General features: G+C 37.6%; 3 protein-coding genes across 3 annotated transcripts in view; 2 read left to right on the forward strand and 1 right to left on the reverse strand.

Moving 5' to 3' along the window:
• LOC110831110 (uncharacterized) overlaps positions 1–23,802 on the forward strand; it is a 119,764-nt gene that overhangs the window by 33,770 nt on the left and 62,192 nt on the right. The gene's annotated exons all lie outside the window — the stretch shown is intronic.
• The window catches only part of LOC110831112 (uncharacterized), a 134,759-nt gene that overhangs the window by 33,769 nt on the left and 77,188 nt on the right, over positions 1–23,802 (forward strand). The window lies entirely within an intron of this gene.
• LOC110831108 (uncharacterized) overlaps positions 1–23,802 on the reverse strand; it is a 39,457-nt gene that overhangs the window by 6,855 nt on the left and 8,800 nt on the right. The window lies entirely within an intron of this gene.

A 23,802-nucleotide genomic window follows, 5' to 3' on the forward strand; every position in this document is an offset into this window, starting at 1 on the left:
TCCACCCTAGAATATCGGCAGCCCAGACATCTCACCTTGAAACTACTTCAGAAACCGTATTAAAGAATGATTCAGGTAAAAGTTGCAGACCTCAATCAAGTATATGAGACGTCTATGTGACGTATTCACCTTTTTATTGTGCGACACCTTCACACCTTACCCTTTGTATAAATTGTATGCAGTTTTGTTTCAGTTTCTTGTAATGTTGATGTTTATAGTGACCTTAATGCTTTTAGAATTGCATTCGCTTGACTGTATTTAATATTCACATACGAAACTAAATTTAATGGAATTCGGTGTAGTGATTTGAAGATAATACACATGTATAGGAGTAGATAGCCATGGCATTCTCATTTTACATTCATATTATATTCCGACTGCGGATAGCCCATGAAATGAGATTAGTAATGTTACCCTTCATACTTAATTATAACGCTATGCAGAAGTGTGGGTTTGTGAAGGTATAGTTACACTCTTTCTTGACTTCGACAGTAGATTTAAACGAATGGTGAGCTGAACGACACGGCCGTCTTACCCCTCTGGATGTGGGACCTGGTACCCTTTGGGCAGAATAACTGGTCTTGACGCTGTGGCTAAGAGATAAATGTCTTGCCCTTGCTGGGAATCGAAGCCCGGTCGTCTAGCCCGTAGCCTGCCACTATAATGTGTGTGTGTGTGTGTGTGTATAATACTTTAAGGGAAAGATATATTTGTAAGACCAAGGCGTAGATGACAGGGTAATATTAAAAAAGATTCGTAAAAGCATAGGTTGAGATTATTTGGACTGGATTAATCTGGTACACGATTGGGGACAGTAGTGGGCTGTTGTGAATACGGTAATGAACTTTTATGCTCCATAAAACGTAGGAGAATTTTGCTAGCTGAGTGAATGTTAGTTTCTCAGTAATGATTCTGCTGATTGGAATTAGTAGGTTAGTCTGTCGATCAGTTATTCAGTCAGCTGTGTGGCTCGTTAACTGTTGAAGTTTCACGTTCTTACGTCCGCAGAATAGTGACATTAATCTTTATTACAACGGGTTGATGTAAATTGCCTGGTAAGTTTTTTATCATTGACGGTAGATTTTTATGATTACCTCCTGCAACGACCTACAACTACAAGTTCTTTGTATTCAAGTCTCTGACCAGTATCTGACTTATTTGGTATGACGACAAGTGACGAACCGAACTAACCTACAGCACAGTAACGCTTTTGAGAGAAAAAAATCCCGTATTATTACAGATCGCTATGAAAACAATATGAATTTCTATCAGACGTGTGTGATTTTTACGTTCTGTTCAGGAATCAAAGTACACCACAACAGACGTACTTGTTGAACATCCATCACATTTCGTTCGCACCGCGTAATATCCATACTTCAGCAATGCGTTTATTTTAAGTCGTTTCTGACCGTTCACTGATGAAATGTCTACAATTCGCTTAAAAGTATGACAACCTCCTTTATGCGCGCTTCCATCTTGGCGCAATTGGTCTGAAGCAGTTTTTTCAAAGTGACCGACTTTGTTTATGCATTGCATTTGCAAACAATGCGAATGCTAATAGGACGTCTAAGTCCATTCATAAGAGGCTGTTGCAGTTGTAAATTACGTAGAGGAGTGTGGAGGAAAGCTGCAGGAGGTAAGACGGATTCAACCCTCTCGAAGTACTGGTTGAATCAGACCGGCCTTGAACTCAGGACCGCCAGAAGCCACTGCACCGCTGTCTGTAGTCAGCTTCGGCGCGTTTAAATCTGAGCTGAATACACAATAGAATTTATCTGAAGTCCGAGTCCCATAAATTCTTTGTTTACAATCGTGTTTTGTAAGTATTGATGTCTGGAATAATAGTCATGGTTTAGAATGCTTTATTTTCCTTCTTTTTTCTCGAAACATAAATATTAAAATGTGTAAGGTTGTAATTTTATGAGCTCTTGTATATAGCTGCAACTCTTCGCCTCTCATTCTGATGCAGAAACGGAGATCGAGGGTGTTCAAGAATATATGTAAAGTATATCAACTAGAGAAATATTAGGTCCTTTCACGTAGAATTCTGTTTAAGTCTATGTAAGTAATTACGTTAGAAATTAAGATTAGTAAATAAGTAAATTAATGATAAAATATGCGATTTGCAAAATACGAAATTGGTTCAGTAAAAACGGCAGTAAATAAGTAGACTTACATGTAGTCTGATACTGGGATAGTTATAATTCTAAAAGTAGACCAACAATATTAATAAGGTTTTTCATTATTACAGATTATTATGTTATTACAGCGCCATTTAAACTTGCACAAATTACATCAGAATAACCTGAGGTGAGGAAATTAATATAATTGTTGAGCGGGTAAGGATCTGGAAGGATGGGGTTAGGCCCAAATGTAATATCTCAAATGAGATTTGAAACATACATTTTTAATACAATTCTAGAATATTATTGTTGCATGAACGTGATCTTTCTTGAAGTTATAAGGTATTTTATAAGCATGCATCTATTATCATATATACACGAAACATTTGTTTCGCTACTACATAATAGTGATAATTACTATTAACATAAAATTATTATTTATGTTGCTGTGCAAACACTAAATTTGTATACGTATACAATATACTAGAAAGCTTTATTATAACTATTTAATGTACGCATTACTTTGTTTTCGGGTTATTTGTATTTATTCTCTTGTGCTGACTGTTAACTGGTTGTTACAGCTGTTAAACTAGCACCTACGGCCAAAGAATTGAATTAAAATGAATTATTCTAAGACTTTGTCACAGTACAGCAGGTTACATAGAAGGGGAGGGTCCGAGGCATAACTTAACCAAATTATAGTTTATCCGTTCTTTGGGCTGGGTTACATATATTTATAGTTTTAATAGTCAGGAAACGAACCGTAGAAACCTTGGGTTGAAATCTGCATGCGTTTGTCTCTTATGTACCCACACAATGTCATTATCACATTTGTAGGTCATTCACTGACTCATGTGCTAGCATTTCCATACACGCGCACTGAGCAGTGTATTAAGTATGACGTCTGTTTCCATGAGAACGTGGGTATTTTTATTCATAATTCATGTTTACAGTTTCTAACTATTTTCGTGAACGAAGTACATAAAATTAATCGAGGGCAATGTCTGTCCGTCCCTTCACGCATTTCATTGCCAAAACTCTTGAACGGATATTGTCTAAATTTGATATAGGGGTTATATTGTAAATTGGCCGGGGGAATTGCCTTTAGAACATAGTGTCGAAATATTTTAGTTACATGATGGGACATACTTAGGATACTTAGACGACCTTCTTCAAGTGCCTCAGCACTGCGGGTCCCAACTTTTCGTTAGCTTTGATCTATAGACATTTTGGTAGGACTCCTTGGACGAGGGATCGGCCCGTCGCAAGGCCTCTACCTGTACACAGGACAGCGCAACACAGAAGAACGCGGACAAACATCCATGGCTTGAGTGGGATTCGAACCCACGGTCCCAGTGACCAAGCGGCCACTGTGACCCCATGATGGGACATGGATAAAGAAAAGCCCAAGATAAGCGAATGTAAGGTGAAAGACATAAATGATAAAAATATTTTTAAAAACAGGGATATGGGAGTCTTTGAATTGTTTGTTTGTCTTAATATCCTAGTTGTGTCTTTCCATTTTATTTATTGGAAAATTATTACACGATACGATGATTTCCCTTGGAAGATTTATAATTAATTAGTTCACCCATCAATTTCATGTTACTGAATTTCGAATGTTCGTTGCCGAAACCACAAAATACCACTATTAGAACTTATCCTGAGACAAAGAAATACATTTCACATTTTTACAACCTCCGTCTCTGAGATTAGCTGTAACATTCATTATCTTAGATTTCTCAAGAGATCTTTACCATTGGCGTTCTACTACCATAATCTTTAATCAATTTATTGTTTCGCACGCTAATTACATGTCATCATTCTTGATTTATAGCCCGAAAATATAATGTAAAGATTACAAATTGCGAAGGTGATTATCAAGTCTCTCATATTTTGGCTTTAATTTTTCATTTTCTGAATTGTTGCTAATAAGGTCAAGGTTGACAGAGCTTGTCCTGTCACCAGGAACTACAATAGAACGAAGGTCAATCAGAAGGCTGCGTGGGACAAGGGCGTGGCTGGGTGGTATTGTGGGACCCCTTATCTTCATATAAGTACTTGCTGAGTAATCGCCCGGGGCGGTGTAACTTTCTTCCCCTTGTTTATTATCATATGATACATTTATTGGTCTCTATTGGTACGTTTGAACACAGGAAATTATATTTTAATGAAGCATGTATGTTCTGTTCGGTCTTAAGACGGCTGTTGCTATGAAACCATAGCAAGATACCCGCTGGTTTTCTTCAGCAAGCTTCCGTGGATGGGTTTTTATCGCTGTCACATAAAACAATTCGTTTTCATGTTAAGATAGTCTTAAGGGGATTTAAGTTCACAGCATCTTTGGTCGAAATGAACAAACATGGAAAGAGTTTAGGATCTCACGGTGGTGAATATGTCGACGTCGATTTTCTGGGTAGTAACGCCATGTGCATACCAGCGTTCTGGAGGAACCTACTGCCTCTATCTTCAAGATGAAAAAAAGTGTGGAAATGCCTCCAATTTGAAGCAAGCAGGGTTCACATGCGTTACTTCAAATTTTGTGTCTAGAATTTAATGAATAAGGACTTAGAGGAATAGTTTATGACGTCATCTTTCAGGTACTTCTACACTTGTAGTAATGCTAACGAGAAATGATGTTGATAATTACAAACTTTTGGGGAACATTATCTTTCTATGGTCGACATTAGTACAGACTTAAATTTATGATTTAGGGTTCTCATGGCGGAGATGTCGCTGTTGGTATTATAGGTCGTCGCAAGTGAATTAAATACAAGAAATAAAGTGAAATTGTTGTATATGGACGGTTACATTTCAAATGACGCTCTAGTACAGCCTTAAACAGTACAGATGGTTACAAAAATTTCAGAGGAAGCTATTGTCGCTATATTCAGAAACTTCAGCCCTGAAGATGGTATCGATACTTTCCTCCGAAACATTAGTTCCCACCTTCACGGCATCATAATCCAGAAGACCACATTCTTGGTGTTTCATTTTCAGAAAGAATTTTTCATCATCCTCGTGTTTGTGAATTAATTTTATACAGAAGTTGTAGGTACGTTTTTATCTCGTTATAAAACTTTACGTGCGTCATTGAACCAAACGCTAAATATAGGTTTCATGCGTGAGCTATACTGTTTATATATACTGCAAAAAATTTCTTACCAGAAGGCTGCATTACAATGATGAAATTTAAGAGTATAGAGGTAGGGAAGCCTTTAATGGCACAATCATGATAAAAAATCATCACTTTGAAACGTGTTATGTGCTGAATAGTCGGAAGGATATAATTGATACCCTAAGCGTATCTTTCATTATAAAATAAGGGAAGTAGGTTTAAAACTAAATGACTTTTCTTTTGTTTCTGTATTACCATGACAGCTTGTTCTATTAGAGAATATATTTATAAAGCTACTCAAGGCTACCCATTAAACTCCAGCAATGATGAATAATAGCAGAATACGAAGTTTATTTCCTTGATGAGTTAATCACACATGATGTAGGCTTGCAAAATAAAATTAATTACACACTACAGTCTGTTTATCAACGTCTGGTCTTCGGTATTGACCATAGAATTTGATGTAAGGAATGCTAACCTTGACATCACGCACAATGCATCCTTTCCCAAGTTAAGAGAGCTGAAGTTTGTACGTTGTTAAAAGCTTCGATAATTATTTGACATCGCCTTGAACTTATTTGTCATTAAACTAAAAATATGAGACAAGTGCTGCAGAAATTACCCCAACTTTATTCCAGTCCGGGTTCCAGAAAGTAATTGAGTAAAGTATTTTGTAAACTGTCTTTTTGTTTATAATTTAATCCTCTTTTGGTCCATGCCATAGTTCTTGAATATAATTCTTATTATTTTCCCTCTAAATAACTCTCTTCACGACGCATACGTTTAAGTCAGTAGCTTCTAGAAATATTTAAGCAGAACTGAATTTAGTGGACAGTCAATTATCGAGCTTTATTTGCAGGGAAGAAGACCATTATACTTGAGCATATTCCATACGTCTCCAGAAAGAGTGGCGCCTGACTCGCAATTGGATCTTAAAATAGAAGATGACCCTATGACTAAGCCCCATTTCAAAAAAGTGTATATACCGAACGTCGGGACCGAGTAGTTTACACTCCAGTGGAGACCCCGGGTTCAAGTCTGAGGCCGGAAACAACGTGTCCTGAACGTCGGTGGTTCGTCTTATCTATAGATCTCCTCAGAAAAATTCTGGAATATTATCTTAAATTTGGCCACGACCACTGCTTTCCACGTTCCTTTCCAGTTCATTATTCAATAATCATGCCATTCAACGGTATATAATATGAAATAATAGAGTGTTAGATATATCACGGATAAATATATAAATAGGGAGGCTAGAAGGTAGACGTGTTATGTTTCTTGGAGTTTTCTCGACTTCAAACGCATTCAGCAACTAACAAATTTTTATGAGCTCTTCATACTAAAGTGACTGACTAGACTTAAATATATGTAAGTTTACATGCGTAACGTTGTGGTAAAGTACAGGGAGAAACTACAATGTAAGATTTTATTTAGTTTCTTTCGTAAAGTTCCCTACCATTTAAGACCCGGTGGTAACTATATGTACCACCTACTTAAACGTTCAGTAACTCAACATTTTGTCCTCTAAGTTTACATGGGCCTACGGGTTTTTGTATGATTCTCGCCATAAACAGCGATTATTTCCTTAAATATCACTAACCAGTTAATCTTTGTAATCGTGAAGTGAAGTGAAGTGTTTTCTTTGCGGTACAGACTGAATTTGTAAAAAGGTATAAAGACGAGCTTCGTGCTGCATGCTTCTAATGCAGACCCCCCGATTTAGATTAATCAAAATTTACCATCCCTTAAAGACGTCAAAATCCCCCCCCCCCCCCCCCGAGTAGAAACCTCTAAAATATGTCCTAAACTTCCAAATTAATAGCCTAAGCATTTTATAATACACAATTCAAAATTCCGTCGTTTTTGCCAATTATCGCCCTAACGTCTTCACTCATACTTTATCCTTAACAGAAGGACGAGCGGGCATTGCCTGGGAACCTTCTAACTATAAGATGCTCTTTTTTCCCCCCTAAATCGAAGTGTCTCTCACTTCTCCCCCCCCACCAATTTCCTCTTTGCTAATTCTACTCTTCTGTTATCCTTCATATCTTCTCTCTCTCTCTCTCTCTCTCTGGTGCTTCAAAGGGTTAAATCTTGCTATTTTTTACACTACAAATCCAAGGCTGGAAGAGAGTTGATGCGGAAACATTCTACGCTGCGCTCTTTGTGGTTTTACAGTAGATACGAGATGAGTTGGATATTCGTTTTCCCGATGAGGAGGTCGAAAAGTCACTCATGGTCACAAGCTTTAACAAGCTTTAGAAACTTAGTGATTACGTAAACTGGACATTAAGAATGGGAAATTTATGTAAAACAAGCAAAGTACATTTTATAAGATAAACACGTGAAAATACTTCCATATTGCGCGTTACATTATAGCCAAGAATTCTAGTCACGACCTCACCGAAGGTAAAATTGCTCCCACTGTTTCTAGAAACTTAACACCTTATTCTGTTGGCATGAAAATCATTTCTGAAAAAGGATAATGTCTTTCTTTCTACAAAATTCTTTATGAAATTATTTATCCTGTACTTGAAAATGCATTACAACATATCAAAAACACTTTTTTCGTAATAATTATTATTATTGTAAATTATATTATACTGATACGTTCCTCGTCAAGAATAACTGGAAATCAAATATAGCTATATGGCCCAAAATCCCTTACCAGCATTACCATGGCAAGTTATAACAACACGAGCAAATTACTGTTCGCGACTGTAATCTTGAGACTTGCAAGGGATGCAGGAAGTCCGTAGCGTTAAAGGCAGACGCTATCTCTCCTCCTTCCTCCTTCACCTCACTTCCTCACCCCGCAAGTCTCAAGATTACAGTCGTGGACTATTTTGATTACTCACTAAAGTTAAGGTGTCTAATTAATAGTGTGAGATCAGAGTTCGATTCTCGGCAAAAGCAGCGATTTGTGTGTTTACCACCACACTGTCCGGGGCTTTAGAGAGGCGTTCCCAAAATTAAGTGTCAGTTTGATAAAGGGCGCTACTTTTCCTGACGTTGAAGCAGACGGACGATACGTGAGACGTTCGAAACAAACTGTCATCCATCATTGTGTACCTTTTGTGACGCGTTCACTAACTTAACATTTATCCCAGAATGTATATATACACTTTGTAGTTCTCAAAAATTAACTGTAAATGTTTCTCTGAATATCAATACGCCACAGGTTTTTTAATGGAGATATGGTATGCTGTTTGTAGATGTAAGTCGGAATTTTTAATATTTTCATATGACATTCGTGCTCAAAAGGATTGATATATTTTCTATCATTTTAATTAATTTCTTTGTACTGTTTGAATAAAGTATAGTAATTACTCTCAACTTCTCTAATATTGTCCCTAAGTTTGAGATTTGACCTCTAAGAAGAAACGTATTTCATTACTGTTTTTTATACTGAGTCGTCGTTTCGTGAACATTAATAATGCCTCATGTATTATTTACAGACCATAAGATATCCTTATTCCTAAGTTATATAAACAACTCGCTTCTACATACATAAATCAGACGAATTCTATTATCCACTCCCCCTTGTCTTCTATAATCTTGCCTTTGGCCATTTCTGACGACCTTGGTTTGAAATTTCTTCCTAAATGCGTAACGTATTAAATGTATATTTGGCTGCGTTTATCCTCACAAGCACGAATCGGTAAGTAATAATAACAGCAACAACAATTATAGATTTGTCTGCTCGTTGTATGTAGTGTTTTTCTGTCCACGAGTGGCGGTCATTATACGTACACGAACTAGAAATAGGTATGAGAGGTTCCAGGTTCTCATTTCGACGAGTGTGAGGTTGAGTTTCCTGTGATACTGCGCCCTGTAGTCTGGCAGAAATTGACCGACGTTTCAGAGATGGTTAATTGCATTCATCAACAGGGCGATGAGTGTCCCTGCCTCTCTTAAACATGAATATTCATATCGTATAGGATTAAAATTATACATCCCCAATAGTAGATTGTGGTGATCTAAGAATATCCTCGATTTGATTAATAATTTTATATCAAACTGATTTGAATGGACATGTAACGCGAAACAGACTGATATGCAGTAGTAGGGTTAAGTAAACAGCGGTTGTTTCATGTAGGTAAGGCTTAAACACTGTATTATATTTTACCATTTCTTTTCATGAAGTGTAGCTACTTTTATCTATAATAGAATCTTTGATCTTGCGTCTGATGTTAAAAGACAAGACTGTGGGCTTATGAATTCTGTTACTGGCTGGTCTTGTCCGTACGACAATTAATCACCTACAGCTGCCTACTATGTGACCAACTGAAGCAGACTACTTCCTGAGAATCTAGTAGTAACTCAGTTAAGAAACTCCATTCTCCAGAACCCGAAGGTCTCTAACCGTAGGAGCTCGCCTCACATAAAATAAAGCTTAATACTCGATTTAGCGTCAAGAATATTGAGTGTGCTTGAGAACAGGATGTTGAGAATATTTGGTTTATAAATTATTGTGGTAACCGTTGTTCATTTGCATTTCCGACTGGGAATGATCTCAGAAATAAACACTCTGAAGTAATGTCATGAAGTCACCGGACACCCTGTATAGTTAAGTTGATATTATTTATTACCTTTCGTCTTGTTCGCAGGCTGACATGAGCGATGATACTAGTCTCTAACCATTATCCATTTAGATATCTCTATTATCACCTGACGATCAGCTGTATGTTTCTTGTCAAGCTGAAGATTTATTTATGTTTTTTTTACTGACATTAACATAGAATATGAGCTACGTGTTTTATTAATGTACGTGACCATTCGAGATTGGACCTGTCACGTGAAGAATGTTTTTGCTAACATTCAGATGGACTCTCCCAGGCGTGTGTCAAGATACATAACTTCCTTTAAACGTTGTGGTAAGGTAACAAGTCAGACTAGTTCAAGCAATTTAGTCCAGTCCTCGCTCATTCTTATAGACACTGTGATTATATTCCGACAAAGGCTAATGGTTACCTGACCTGTATGAACGTTGAAGTCTGGCTAATAAACACAATACTGACGTCTGTTAAATGGTTCCGTGCCCCCCCCCCCCCCCCCCCACATAAATCTTTCACGTCGGCTGGGGTATACACAACTCCGTACGTTTGTTCTGGTCTTAGAACGCTGAAACACTTGGATCGCGGTTTCGAATCCAAGTTAGGAAGCTAATGTTTCTCAGCGTCTTAATGTTATTCTGAAACGGCAGACCAGTTTGTACGGTGGCGTCGTATCTTGTGTTTTAACTTAGGTAGAATATTTACTTACGTAATAAGTTTAACCCGTCCAGTCATTGTTGACGACTAATTAACAAGAAGAATAATTATAAATACATCTTATCATATAATTACAAGACTCTCGTGTTAAGTAGCAATAGTTTCGCTAACACCTCAAAAGTTTGTCATTAACTTATATGTGACGTTTCGGAAAATTAAATGTTGATATACTGGATGGCCTCGAACGGCGTAAAGTGCACACTGAATTTCGTAAAAATCGATCAGGTTGTTTAAAAGTTGAAAGAGAACATATGGACACAGCGTGATAAACTCTTAAGCCAAACTATTACAGTTTTTCTTTACAAGCTGATAGTCGTTCAGATAGTCAAGAAATACCCCGCCTTGAATTAAACCTGAAGGTTTATTAGTTTTCTCGCTTCAGACTTTCCAGCAAATATTTTGAAAGCAAAAAGAAAAGAAAGAATTAGCAACATCCTGCGGGCAGGTGAGCACAAGATGACGGCATTACTCAGATCTCGTCTCGATGCTTCGATGAACAGACCTTGTCAATCGCTCGTCAGTGGCAGACGCTGTGGGACAGAGGTCGAGATCCAAGGTTAGACGCGGTGACTGGATGTATGACAGTTCTTGCAGAGATTGATGCAGTCAGTTACTGAACTGACCACGGGTCAAAATCTTAGTCAAGGACGCCGGCCTAATAGGGAATACATGTCAAGTCTTTTGCTTCAGAATTCACTGGAATTCTAGCTTTAACCTGGGTCGCTTTAGAACTGAATCAACTGGATACGAAAAGTAATGTTCGATCACTTAGCGAATTCCAATCCGCAGGAACACTGTACCGGAGACTTACTAACTACACGAAGCAGAGTCTTTCTTGAGATCCTGATAGACCGCTTAACTAACCGACGAATTCCCCGCCTTTGATAGAACAGCAAGATACATTACTGTGCTTATAAGAACCTGCCACCGGTCCTATCTTGGACCAGATACATCCAATGGACACCCCCGTACCCTGTTTCCCTAAGACTCAATTTAATATTATCCTCCGATCTGCATAAAGGTCTTCCGAATAATCTCTTACTTTCACTTTTGCGACCAAAATTTGTATGCGTTTATCTCGCTAGGCATGCTACATACACCGCCCATCTCATCTTCATTGGTTTAATCATCGTAATAATATTTAGTGACGCGCACAAATTATGGAGATTCATGTAATGTGTCCCATCTTTCTTTTAATATGACCTTCTTAGAACCAAATTTTCTTTTCAGCACGCAGTTCTCAATTTCCGTTCATCCATTGATATAAGAAAGATCTTTGAAACCAAACAGAACAAGTAAAATTATAGTAGGTGCTTTTAGGTTTGCGTATTTAATGCACAAGGCGGGTTGACAGAACGTTCTGAACTGAATTGTAGCAAGCGAAAATGCATGAGCTTTAGTAATTAAAAAGGTGACGTAATACAGTGACATTCAGACTGTCAGGTTAAAAGGCAGGTAACTAATTAAAATACCTCTGTAGTATTTAAGAACGAGTTACGTTCGGATTATGGATCTCCTGTTACATACAGGAAGATTGCTCATGAACTGTTTCGGATTTGAAGTTTTGAAACAAGAAACTGTTGCATCTTGGTGTGAATGTATAAATCATAGCGTTTAAAACTGACGGTTATTTGCGACTAAACTGCAGAGGTCAAATAGCGTTCAATTCCTCATCTAAAGTATATTTAAGAATTCAGTTCGTACCGCAAAGAAAACACAACACTTCATACCGTTACAAAGATCAACTAATTAATGCTGTTTAATAAAATCATCGTAGTTTACAATAAGAATGAAAAGAAACATGCAAACACCAAAAAAGGATTAAACTTCTATCTACAAAAGTTAATTGTATTTTCCTTTCCAGATGTAACACAAGATTCCAGCACTTCCTGGAATTTGAATGAATCGATTGTAAAGTCGATAAAACTTGCGTTTACATCTCATCGATTTATATGGTTTACACACAGGCGGCTTACGCAATTGGTTACAGCAAGCTAACCTAAAAAATGTTAGTCATGAATTTTAATTCGGTGTCTTGATCAGATAACATTAAAAGTACGTCTAGCAAAGGTGAGGCATCACTTCTTCTGATCTGAATAAGAGCAAAGAATACAAATATGTATTGGTTCTTTAAAATAAATAAAAAATGAACGTGTAATGGGGGGTACTTGTTCATACATCGCTGTGACGTCTGTCAGGTCACATTTCATTTATTAAACCATTGAACGTATTTTGACTAATACTGTTAAGGAATTTTTATTTTTAATATGTAACATAGTTTAATTCAATCTCTACTGTGCATGAAACTCAAATCTGAGTTGGATATTTTTATCTTGAAATGGTGGATCGTACAAGAAAACTGGTACATGGCTGTATCTCATAAAGTTATATTAAACCATGTTTTGATATGGCGGTTTACGATTAATTAGTTCATTAAATGACTTCTGAAACTTTGGTAAACTTCTACCAGACCACAGGGCACTACGACCCATAAGAGAACCATCCTCGTAATCACCTCAGATCCTATGAATGGTAGGATGATTAATAAATAATAAATTGGAAAGAAGTATTCGTGGCCTAATGCACTGTAGGCTATACCATCCCGGAATTTGCCTGATAGCCCGAGGAGAACCACGGAAATATTCAGCCGACCTCTACAGAAAAAGGCAAATAACTCGAAAAGATAAAGTTTATAAAATAATACGTAATGTGTGTGTTTATATATATATATATATATATATATATATATATATATATATATATTCATACGCGATTAGTAGCTTATATTCCGGAGGTCCCGAATTCAAATGTCGTGGTGTTTATCAGTTACTGTAGGTAAATGCCGGGATAGTTTCATAAATTAGACCATGACTGATTCCTTCTAAATCATTATTCAGTCATAGTCATTAAACATCGTAACATTCAACGCCGTATAGTCTAAGCTACTGACAGCGTCGTTAAATAAAACAAATATGTTTTTTTATGCTTAATAGTATTTAAATTAAAGTTATAAAATATTATTTTCTAAATTATAGCTATTGTTATAAGTTTTGCACGTGGTTACTTTTATCTGATTGCGCAGTAGATTTGGTAAAGTCTGTTATCAACCAGTAGAGATTAGATAATCGTTTTGGTTGGCCAACATAAGCCTTGCATTTCTAGTTGTCTATTGTTAAAATGTGTAACCCGTATCTTTTTTTACAGAACTAACACTGTTCTTATGCGCAACTCGGAGGTCACGACTGAAAAATGAGACTGTAGGTATAAACTACTATGCATTATTAGTCCTTCATGGTAAACTGCGTGAAGTTGTGATCAGTACAACATATTCTGTCACAAATTCCATAAGAAGGCGGTGATACAGACTAGCTACAAGTCCCAGAGGCTTGCTGGCTCTTTGTCGTATTCAGACCCGTTACAGTCGCTCGTGAAAGTCTCTCTCTGTGCTTGTATAACCACGCGGTTTTGTAAGTTAGGAAAGGAAACTGGGCGGCAGCCAGAGCCGCGGCCTGTGAGGTATGAACACGCGGCCAGTCACCGTTGCATGACTAACACGACCTTGTCTTTCTAAATGGTACCTGTGCTGCCATTGGGTGAAGCACAGTCAAAGCAATGTGCTGCCAAAACACTACGCCATGAATGTGTATAGGGGCGTGGAGGTAAAGCTTAACGCATTCTAAGAAGTTTCAGGTTTTTTGGGGGTATATCAGCCTGTTGAGAGTATTATTACCGCTTTTACTGAGACTGTCATGATTATTTGAGTACAGGGAAGTATTTTAGAAAGCGACACCATGAAAGATCTAGTCTATTATGGCAACATCTCTTTATATCTTTAAAGTCCAGTTGTAACTGCATGTACCACCTGCTTTAAGGGTCAGTGTCTCTGTATTTGTATTTATGGGTTTTGTATGATTTTGATTGTAAACAACAGTTGTTTATTTAGGCAGCATTAACCAGTTGGTCTTTGTAACTGGTGATCTGTTGTGTTTCCTTTGTGATAGTTAATAATTATTAACTATTATTTTGACAACCATCGGCTTCAATGGATTTATTTCAATATGGGAGGCGGATGACCATGCAGTTCAATGTATTTAGTCTTCCTGTCTGCCTAAAAACGTAAAGATTAAATATAGCATGCAAAGCTATAATTTTGTCTTTTGTTTTTATTGGGCGTGAAACCCCAACTCAAAATTAATGGAACAACACAGAATTGAAGACGTTTAAGGACACTTATGATAAAAGCTTAACTTAGGGGGGTGGAATTACATAATGAGGATCTCCATAGTTTGAACTATTATTATTGCTACGATGAAATCAAGGAGAATGTAATGGGCGGGGAAAGTAGCATGGAGGGGTGTGTGAGAAATATGCACAAAATTTTTGTTTGGAATTCTGAATGGGGAGAGACCAGTCGAAAGATCTAGGATCTTAGGGAAATACGATTTGTGGGTGTGGATTGGATTCATATTGCTCAGGAAAGGGACAGGTGGCGAGCTCTTGTGAACACTCCAATAAACCTTTAGGTTCCATGCAAGACATGGAATTTCTTAAGTACCTGAGCGTACTATTATCTTCTCAAGAAATACTGCTCTATGGAGTTACGTTGTTAAGAGAGGTGGATGAAACTGACCTATGATCTTCTTTAATGACGGGCTATTGTGTTGGCGGTGTTGAAACTTCGGGTTCCATTGCCATAGAATTAATGAATCAGAGTAAGTGTGTTACAGACAAGGCTAGAAGTGGTGTTTGTACTGTAATCCGGATTCCTGGCTAGATAGAACAATGCACACACCTCTAGGTGTTTCCATTACATTCCACAGTATTCGTACGATGTCATACACATCGCGAGTAAATCCGATAATCCTTTCACCATGATAGTTTTAATGCTATTGAAACGTTTCAAGGCAGATCTACTGTAGCAAGTGTCTGCTGTCTAACCATGCGCAGTGCTGGACACATAATGAATGACGCAGATCGAAACAGAACATATCAGAGTACTATGGTATGCAACGGCGGGCTGGGAATGTAGCTAGGACATAGTACATGAGAAATGCACACAGAATTTTGGTGCGGAAATGTCTACAGTCTGTAGAAATACGAAACGAAAGTAAGAAATGTGAAATGAAGAAGCAGGAGAAGAAGATTTAAGCGGAATTATAATAATGAAACATGAAAATTAATATCTTAAAGAGGAGATTATGATGGAGGATAAGAATAATAATAACATGAGGACAAAGAATAATATGGAGAAGTAGAAGGAGCGACTGAATAAGAAGATGACTCACAACGAAGAAGCAATAACTTGAAACTAATGCAGATGTCCGTTACGTAGCGATTATTAATGCAGTAATCGGAATGAAAGGAGACGTGATGGATTACTAATGAGCTGAAGTCTTTTATTATCTGCGATTTCTCTCTCATGGGGCAATGCACGACTCGCTGTGTGTACGTACAGACTGCTGCATTAGCCAACACATGATTGTCCAGGGTCTGACCTAGTTCCGAATCCGCACAAATTTGAGTAAACGGCACGCACTTGAAACATCACCCGCATTATTTTGGTTTCTGCAGTATAAATGTGGCTAACGAACGGTTAATAATTTGAAGTGGTTTTGTAAGCTATCAGGTACAGAAAAATGTATCTGCGCTCAACGCGGATTAATCGGTTAGTTCCTCTGGTTTGTGAAACGAAAAATAAAACTAAATTAGTTATATCTGACTGACTGAATGGGATTTTTTGACGTGGAAACGGAAGGAATAAGAATTTTAGAGAAAACCAAGTGATCCGCTGGATCGCATGTCGCCACGACATGTGGTGTATTCTTTTTGCAGTTGGAGACGACCTCTAGGTAGGGAGAGTAGCTGAGAACGTATTGAATGAGCAGTATCCGACGGCCGACAAGGGGGCATTATCCAATGTTGGGTTTGTTGGACGGCTAGTAACTAATCCTCACCGTTAAGAACTGATATTTTACGAATTTTATATTTCTCTCAGACTTCAGTAATTAAACTTTTCGGTTCCTTGAAAGCAAAGGACATCTTGACTAGTTGAGCAAATGTTAGTTTCATAAAAAGAGCTTCGTTCATGGAGTTATTCAAGCACTTTTATTACTTACTACTCTTAAATAGTCATTCAAAAAAGTGGGAGGGGCCAATGAAATATGTATCTGTGTAATCATGCAGCGATGGGATTTGTTGCCAACATTCTGGCTACTAAATGTTAAAAAATATTACCTTAGATTTCTGACAATTTTAGTGACTGGGGAGACGTCTCCACAATTGACAGATACGTTTTAGTTTAGGAGTAAAAACCTCATGCATGCGTAATATTGTAATTATCATGACAAAGCAATACTTAGCATTGTCCTTTTTCGTGGCTAGTTTTGAATTAGTCCTATGTGTGTACACATCATGCAAAGAACGCATAATGAATAACTTCTTAAAAACGTCTAATCCTTTGGCGCCACTGAAGTATTGTTTTGATATTTGTTTTCTGTTGCATTATGATTATTAATATGTTCTGTCATTCTCTAAGGTTTTCTTATGACCCCACCCAACGTGTATCTCTGGTTGCTGCTTCCAGTGTTATCTGAAATCTCTACATAGGTCTATTTTTAAAACAGCTTCTGTTAACTTTAAAATATGACCTTGAAATTATTCTCAGTGGAAACGGTCACAGAATTGGGACAAATATCACATTAAATTTTGAGTATCGATCAGTGAGACGAGTGTCACACTGCTTCTGACAGCACGCCGTAAAACACTTTGTTTGCTTTTTTTTCCCTTCTGTCAGTTTTCCAGGATTACGGTTTGGTCAATAAGTTTTAGTTATCTTTCATGTCGTTCTTAATTTTCTTTCTCTTATTGTTATTATTATTTGTTTTTGCCATTGTTTTGTTAGCTGAATTCTGTTGTAATGTAATAATTCCTATTTTTTTATATGTCTTCAAAGGATATTTGATTGATACGCATCACGAGTTAGTGTAATAACTTAATACTACTGAGAAAGAAATATTAAAGCTTGAATTTGTTGCATCGTTTCGCGGCCTCCCCCATATATATATTTATATATTACGAAATTGTGTGTAACAAAACGTTTCCGTGTTTCAGAGATAGCAGTATGCTGTCTTGCTTTTATTCGTAATAGGAGTTTCTATTTAAACGTTCGTAGGAATGTTTGCGGTCAAGCAATTTATGTTGCGCTTTCTTAGAGCGGATACTGTCGTGATACGCTAATGTCTTGAGCATCCGGAGAAAACACAGACTGAGCCTCGTATTGTTATTGTTCTGCAGAATACAGACTAGAAAAATGGACCAAGGCCTTTCTAAATGCATCTGACAGGAAACATGGTCAATCTGTTAAGTCTAAACCAAACGAAACAAGGTTGAATTTAGTAAAATCTTCAGGGAAATAATCGGAAACGCTTGGCTGAGCTTGTAACAACACTACGATTTTGTTGTAAGTGGAAAACGGCTTGAACAGAACAGGGATATTGCGTCATGTTACGGGATTCGTGAAAAATTGACTACCAAATTAAAACAAGAATTAATATTATCTCTGATGGAATTTTTCTAAATTTGATTACTATTCTTTTATGAGTTACGTATATCGCGATGGTATGCATCCATCATCATCGCCCTGATGATGGAGGCAGCGAGGACCTCTGAAACGTCGGTAAACTTCTACCAGACTACACGGCGCAACAACCCAGAAGACAGCAATCTTCAGACTCACCGCCGTTAAAACCTCAAATCCTTTCCAGGTTTTGAGGATGTGGACTGAATTTGTCTGGTCCTGTGTACTGTCCAGTGGCGGGCTGTTGTGGGTACGGTAATGAGACTTTGGAATCCATAAGAGACATAAACTTTATTTAGAAAAACTGATAAATTTTCAGCTTATCAAGTATTCCGCTGTTTGAAATTAGTTAACAGCTAAATAGTCCACGGTTCAAAATTTGTTCTTTTTCGAATATCCTTCTACGCAACTATCACCACCGACCATAATATACGCGGTAGGCCCGGCCAGCCAGCAGTTATCACAATCTATACCCTTATTTGATAATTTACCTCTGACCCTGAACTTTGCTAGTGCGAGAAAGAAGTATAAGTTAACTTGATATATTCAGTTCTCCTTTATTCGGCGTAGTAATGTAAGAGACAAGATCTGTACACAAATTGTATTCAGAATAACAAAAGGCTTCTGTTGTTTATTTCATAAGAATACATTTTAGTCGGTGATATCATCAGCCTTGGTGATTTAGATGGCATGTCCAGTTTGCAGTTTGTCGGTAGAATTTCATTCCGTTTCAAACCGACCTAAATATTGTCGTAGGATAAACAAATGTGTTCTAAAAATTTGCCCTTGAAACCGATCAACTTTTGACAAAATGAGCACCTGTTGTAATGTAGCTTGTGGTATGTCGCTGTAAATAATCGATAATTAGAGTCGGTAATACAGGAACTGACCTTGAGTTCATCAGCTAGTTACCATAACCTCATCATTAAGTTCCGTATATGGTAACGCCAGAACGATTAATTCGAACAACAGAAATGAATTGTCGTCTGGTGATGACACAGCACTCAGGATAGACTAGAGAAACATTAGGCCCGTCCGGTGGGTCAGACTGTATCACCAAACCTGTGAGCGTGCCATAATTCCTTATTACATGTTTCATGTTTGGAAGATTGGTAAGAGTACTCATCCAACACGTTTATGTGTTTCAAATAATTCTCACTGTAAACAGCGATTATATTCTTAAACAGTGTGAACCAGTAAATACTTAGTAATGGTGAAGTGCTGTGTTTTCTTTGCGGTACGGACAGAATTCATAAGTATTATTTAGGTGAGCTTTGATATTAGATGTTAATAAACGGGAGTCATATACATTAACTGTAGTTTTACATTCTGTAAGTTCGTAATAATGCATGTACATGTCTATTACATTCACATGAAAACGGAAATAAACATTGTTAATAGAAGCAGTGAAATGCGTTCTCCTAATCACCCGGTGGCTAAAAAATACGCAACACTTAGACCAAAAGTATGCACTAGCAATTAAATTCTTTTCCTGCAAATATTTTGGTTCGGTTAGATTAGATTTTATTTGATTGGGTTTGGTTAGGTTATTCTATCTTAGCTTTGCTTAACTTAGGTTATGTTATGTTAATTTAGGTTAGGCTGGGTTATGCTTGGTTTGGTCAGGTCAGGGTACGTTTGGGTGGGTTGGGTTGGGTTAGGTAAGGTTGGTTTAGGTTAAATCAATTTAGGTTGGGTTTAGTTAGGTTCTTTAGGTTGACTAATTTGCAAGATATTCTGACATTTGAGAACTTTGCATCACTCGCCGTCGAGTTGCCAGCGTCGTGTCTTGTGGATTCCCGACGCTCGTTTTCGCGACGCCAATTTTCACCTACGCCCTGCGTCGTTTTTCCATTGTTGTGTCGTTTTTAATAAGCTTTGTGAACAAAATATTTGTATCTGCAACAAACGAATAATAAGACAAATGATGCGTGAGAATAAATAACATAGTATGTTCGTTTATTTTCCTTGTACCCACAAACTATTGACGTACGCAGAGCGCTCAGTTTGGTCCCGGGTATAGTATAAATGAGCTGATGTAATATTAAGCGAATGCTACGAAGAAGGTGGATTCTTTTACCAATCAGTGACCTTGCTTCAGTCTCGCCGACCACGAGAGTAATTTATTTCCGCTAATCAAAAACTAGTTTATCAGACAGACGCTGACGGCCAGAACGCCCTTCCCATCCTCACTTGCTACTAGTAGACGCAAATTGTCTCCAACACCTCCAGTTACGTGCTAAAACCACCCAGAGTCTGCATTCTGTGAGGTATTTAACCCGCAGCTGAACCACGTAATATTCTATAAAATATTACGTTTTAGAAATTTTTAGATAGTTCCTTTCCGTATGGAACATATGTTATGAATTTTACCTTATTTAATGACTTTTACCATATGCGTAGTTTATGTTCTGTCGAATTATTAAATGACTGTGCGAATGAATTCGAAGGGGTGTGTAAGGGTTTGTTGTCTAATTTAAAGTACTGTCCTAGACTTTTTAAGGAAAATTTCGAAGACTGTTAATGAGCGAACCCGGTGTTTGATCAAGACTGGAATATAAGATCTCCTGAATGTGATACATCGAGTAAAGGAACTAGGTATGAAATAGGGTTACCGGGATATATATTTAATGCAGTGTAGCCTGTGTTTTATATGGAATCGAAATATAATATTGTCGGGAGTCGATATCATAAATACTACTTGCCGCTGATGCAATAGATAAATGATGTGAATTAAAATTACTTATACATTCAAGACATTGTCCATATTTATATAAATAATACTCTGTATATTTTAATTAAGGATATTGGCAGCTAAGACAAATATATAAATGTGATTCAGATTGATAAGTTTGCAGTTCAGATGTTGATTATTGAATATGATTTGTTATGACTGTTAACACTTCATAATGGTCGAAAATAAGGACCGAGAAGTGAAGAATAAATAAGTTCTACACTACATTAGTGTTGGACTGATTATACATCACGCATTGAGTAATATTAAACTGTTGTTTATACTGTCAGTTTATTTGTCAACAATAGATTCATATCTGCTATAAATGAAAATCAGCAACAGTGAGTTACGTAAAGTAAAACAAGTTCTTTGTTTTTCTAACTTCAGTTAATATTTCATTGTTTTTATTCATAGTTTATGTTTGTATGTGTTCATTAATGTGGATCTTTGTAATGTCTTTATCTCGTTCGTACTCCTAAACGGTGAGAATTGTATAATTGATTCTCTTATACCTTCACTGGTGAAGACGAATTTCATATTCTTCAGTCAGCCTTCGTATTATTGCTCACTGCCAACTATTTAAATGTCTCACACGCCCAGAATTTTTGTTTAAGCCGATGTACTGTCCACTAAAAATTGTCATCACCACGGATACGAGTCTGGAAACGCCTACATTTAAACTGAACAGCGTCTTACTTTTGTTGATGGGTTCAATAAATGTGTCTTTGTAACATGACCCGTACAGGTAATAAAACCCTTCGACCACGCGCATGAGGGAACAGCATTACGTGCCATGACCTCCTACGCAGATCGTCACTGGTTTTATGGACTGATCAAGCAAGTCGTGATCAATGTTATCTGCAATGTACATAACATTTTCTAGGTGCAGATATTCTCAGCTGAGGTCGTTGTCTCCAGAAACTTCAACAGCGAGAGGACTTTACATTTATTGGCTTGAAACCTGGTCTTTCGCTGTAAGACATGAGCATAAATTGGTATGCGAGAACAGGGTGCTAAAGAAGATATTTGGACGTAGAAGAAATATGATACCAAAAGGATAGGAGGATTACATCGTGTAGATATTCCTACTTGCTATCGTTAAAAATAATGGGAAGTGTTAAACATGACTAACTCTTTCGAGGTTTTACTCAGATATTCCAGGCGAATGCCAAGATAGTACTTTGGCGTAGGCTAAAACTTCTCCCCCCCCCCCCCAAGTCGTTTTAGGCTGACCGAATACAACCGTCCAATCATATAGTTAGACCAAGTTAAACTATCAAAATTCCACAAAATTTTGCTTGCACTTACTTTACGCTTATGCTGTTTTTTTTTCTTCAAATTGTGTTAACTTGTTTTTCCCAGCGGAAGGTATAAGATACGAAACGTCTAGAAGCAGATCGCTTTATCATGGCTCCTACTTACGTATGCAAATGTAAATATTAACGGCTTACGCAGTAATTAGTGTTTGCTGTCTTTCATATACCCACCTGAACTCCTTTCGCTTATGAATTTCAAATAAGTTCCACAACTAATCGCAGATAAATAAATTTTCTTGTATTGTGTCCTTGTAATTCACCACTGATGTTTCGTCATTCTTTGTAACAATCCTGTTATGTTAGGCGAATCCTTTGTTGCCACTGCATAGCCGTTGCTGACGTTTCGAATTGAGAAGATTGCTTGTAGATATGGAGGGTACCTGCTAATATATTTAATAAGCAGTCGTGCACAGCCAAAAAGGGGTGGTCCTTCACCTTGTAGGTTGAGTGGGGGCTAAGAGTGTCCTACCATAAAATGTAGCATGAGACTTGGACTGATCTAATTTTGGAGGACCTAGTGAACAGAAGTAAGGATGTGAGTTGGATTAAACTGGGTCTGAAACGGAGTAAGATTTCTTTGGTTAGATTTTCGTGGAAAATTGTACCATCGAGTTAGTTACGCTATCCTGAAATACATCCAGAACGATTCGTGTACGTAGAATCCTCAGGAGGTCCTTTAGGGCGTGGCGCCTCTGGTAAAGAACCACGTCTCTGCGTTGTTGACTAAGAAGGAGGAGGAATCAGATACGAGAAGGCAGTAACGACCCACACAATGACAGACCATGTAATAACCGGATACGGAAAGAGACATTAGCACTTGAAAGGTCGTTACGTCGTGAAATATAAGAAGTTATGATTTGTGTGTTGGTAAGAGTAGTTTCGGGTATGTATCTTAGCAACAACACAAGACGAAAGAAAAATTTGGCCGGCTGACAAGTATCAGTTATTGGTTCAAGCTTATGTATCACTGCACACCTACACAGAGGTGTTTTATGGCTGAAAATAAGTCGAGATTACTCAGGAATGGACACGCCTGTTGGATGAATGCGACGAGGTGTATGAGGACAACCACCCACTGTGCAAAGCCGCTTCGATTCTTCTTGTCTTCTGCCGTAAATTCCTCTCTGACGGGACTTGGTAAAATTGTACCTGGCACCCGGGTCTCTAAAATAATTTGCTCATCGTCGTGCGACCGAGATTAAATCATCGGAATTAGCAGGGACTTTTCTCTTTGTCAACGTGTCCAGACTGAATCTAAGTACCAGTGTCTCTTTCCCCGTTGATACTGTGGAGGTTAATGTGTGGAGTTTTACCTACATTTCGCATTCGTCTTCATGGCGTGTTGCTTAAATACAGGGACAACTTTGCCTTTTATCTAGATGTGAACTGGATTGAACCAGCTCAGGATGGTGTCCAGTGGCGGATTTTTATAAACACGGCGATTAAAATCTTTAGGCCTTATAAAATCATGGATGTTTTTTTTACTTCAAATCTAAAACTTCTTGACGATGGTTCAATTCAATTGATTTTTTTTACTTGTTGAATAAATACATAAGACGGAAGATTTTATTTCGTGAAACTAATTACTTAGAACGGTTGTGCGCGAAATTCCTAGGCGGATAGTGAAGAAGATACAATTCCGTATGCTGATCGTGTAGAATG

The sequence above is a fragment of the Zootermopsis nevadensis genome, unplaced genomic scaffold (assembly GCF_977971745.1).
Source record: "Zootermopsis nevadensis isolate Lab colony 2312 unplaced genomic scaffold, Znev_1.0 Znev_ptg000007l, whole genome shotgun sequence".
Taxonomy (NCBI): domain Eukaryota; kingdom Metazoa; phylum Arthropoda; class Insecta; order Blattodea; family Termopsidae; genus Zootermopsis; species Zootermopsis nevadensis.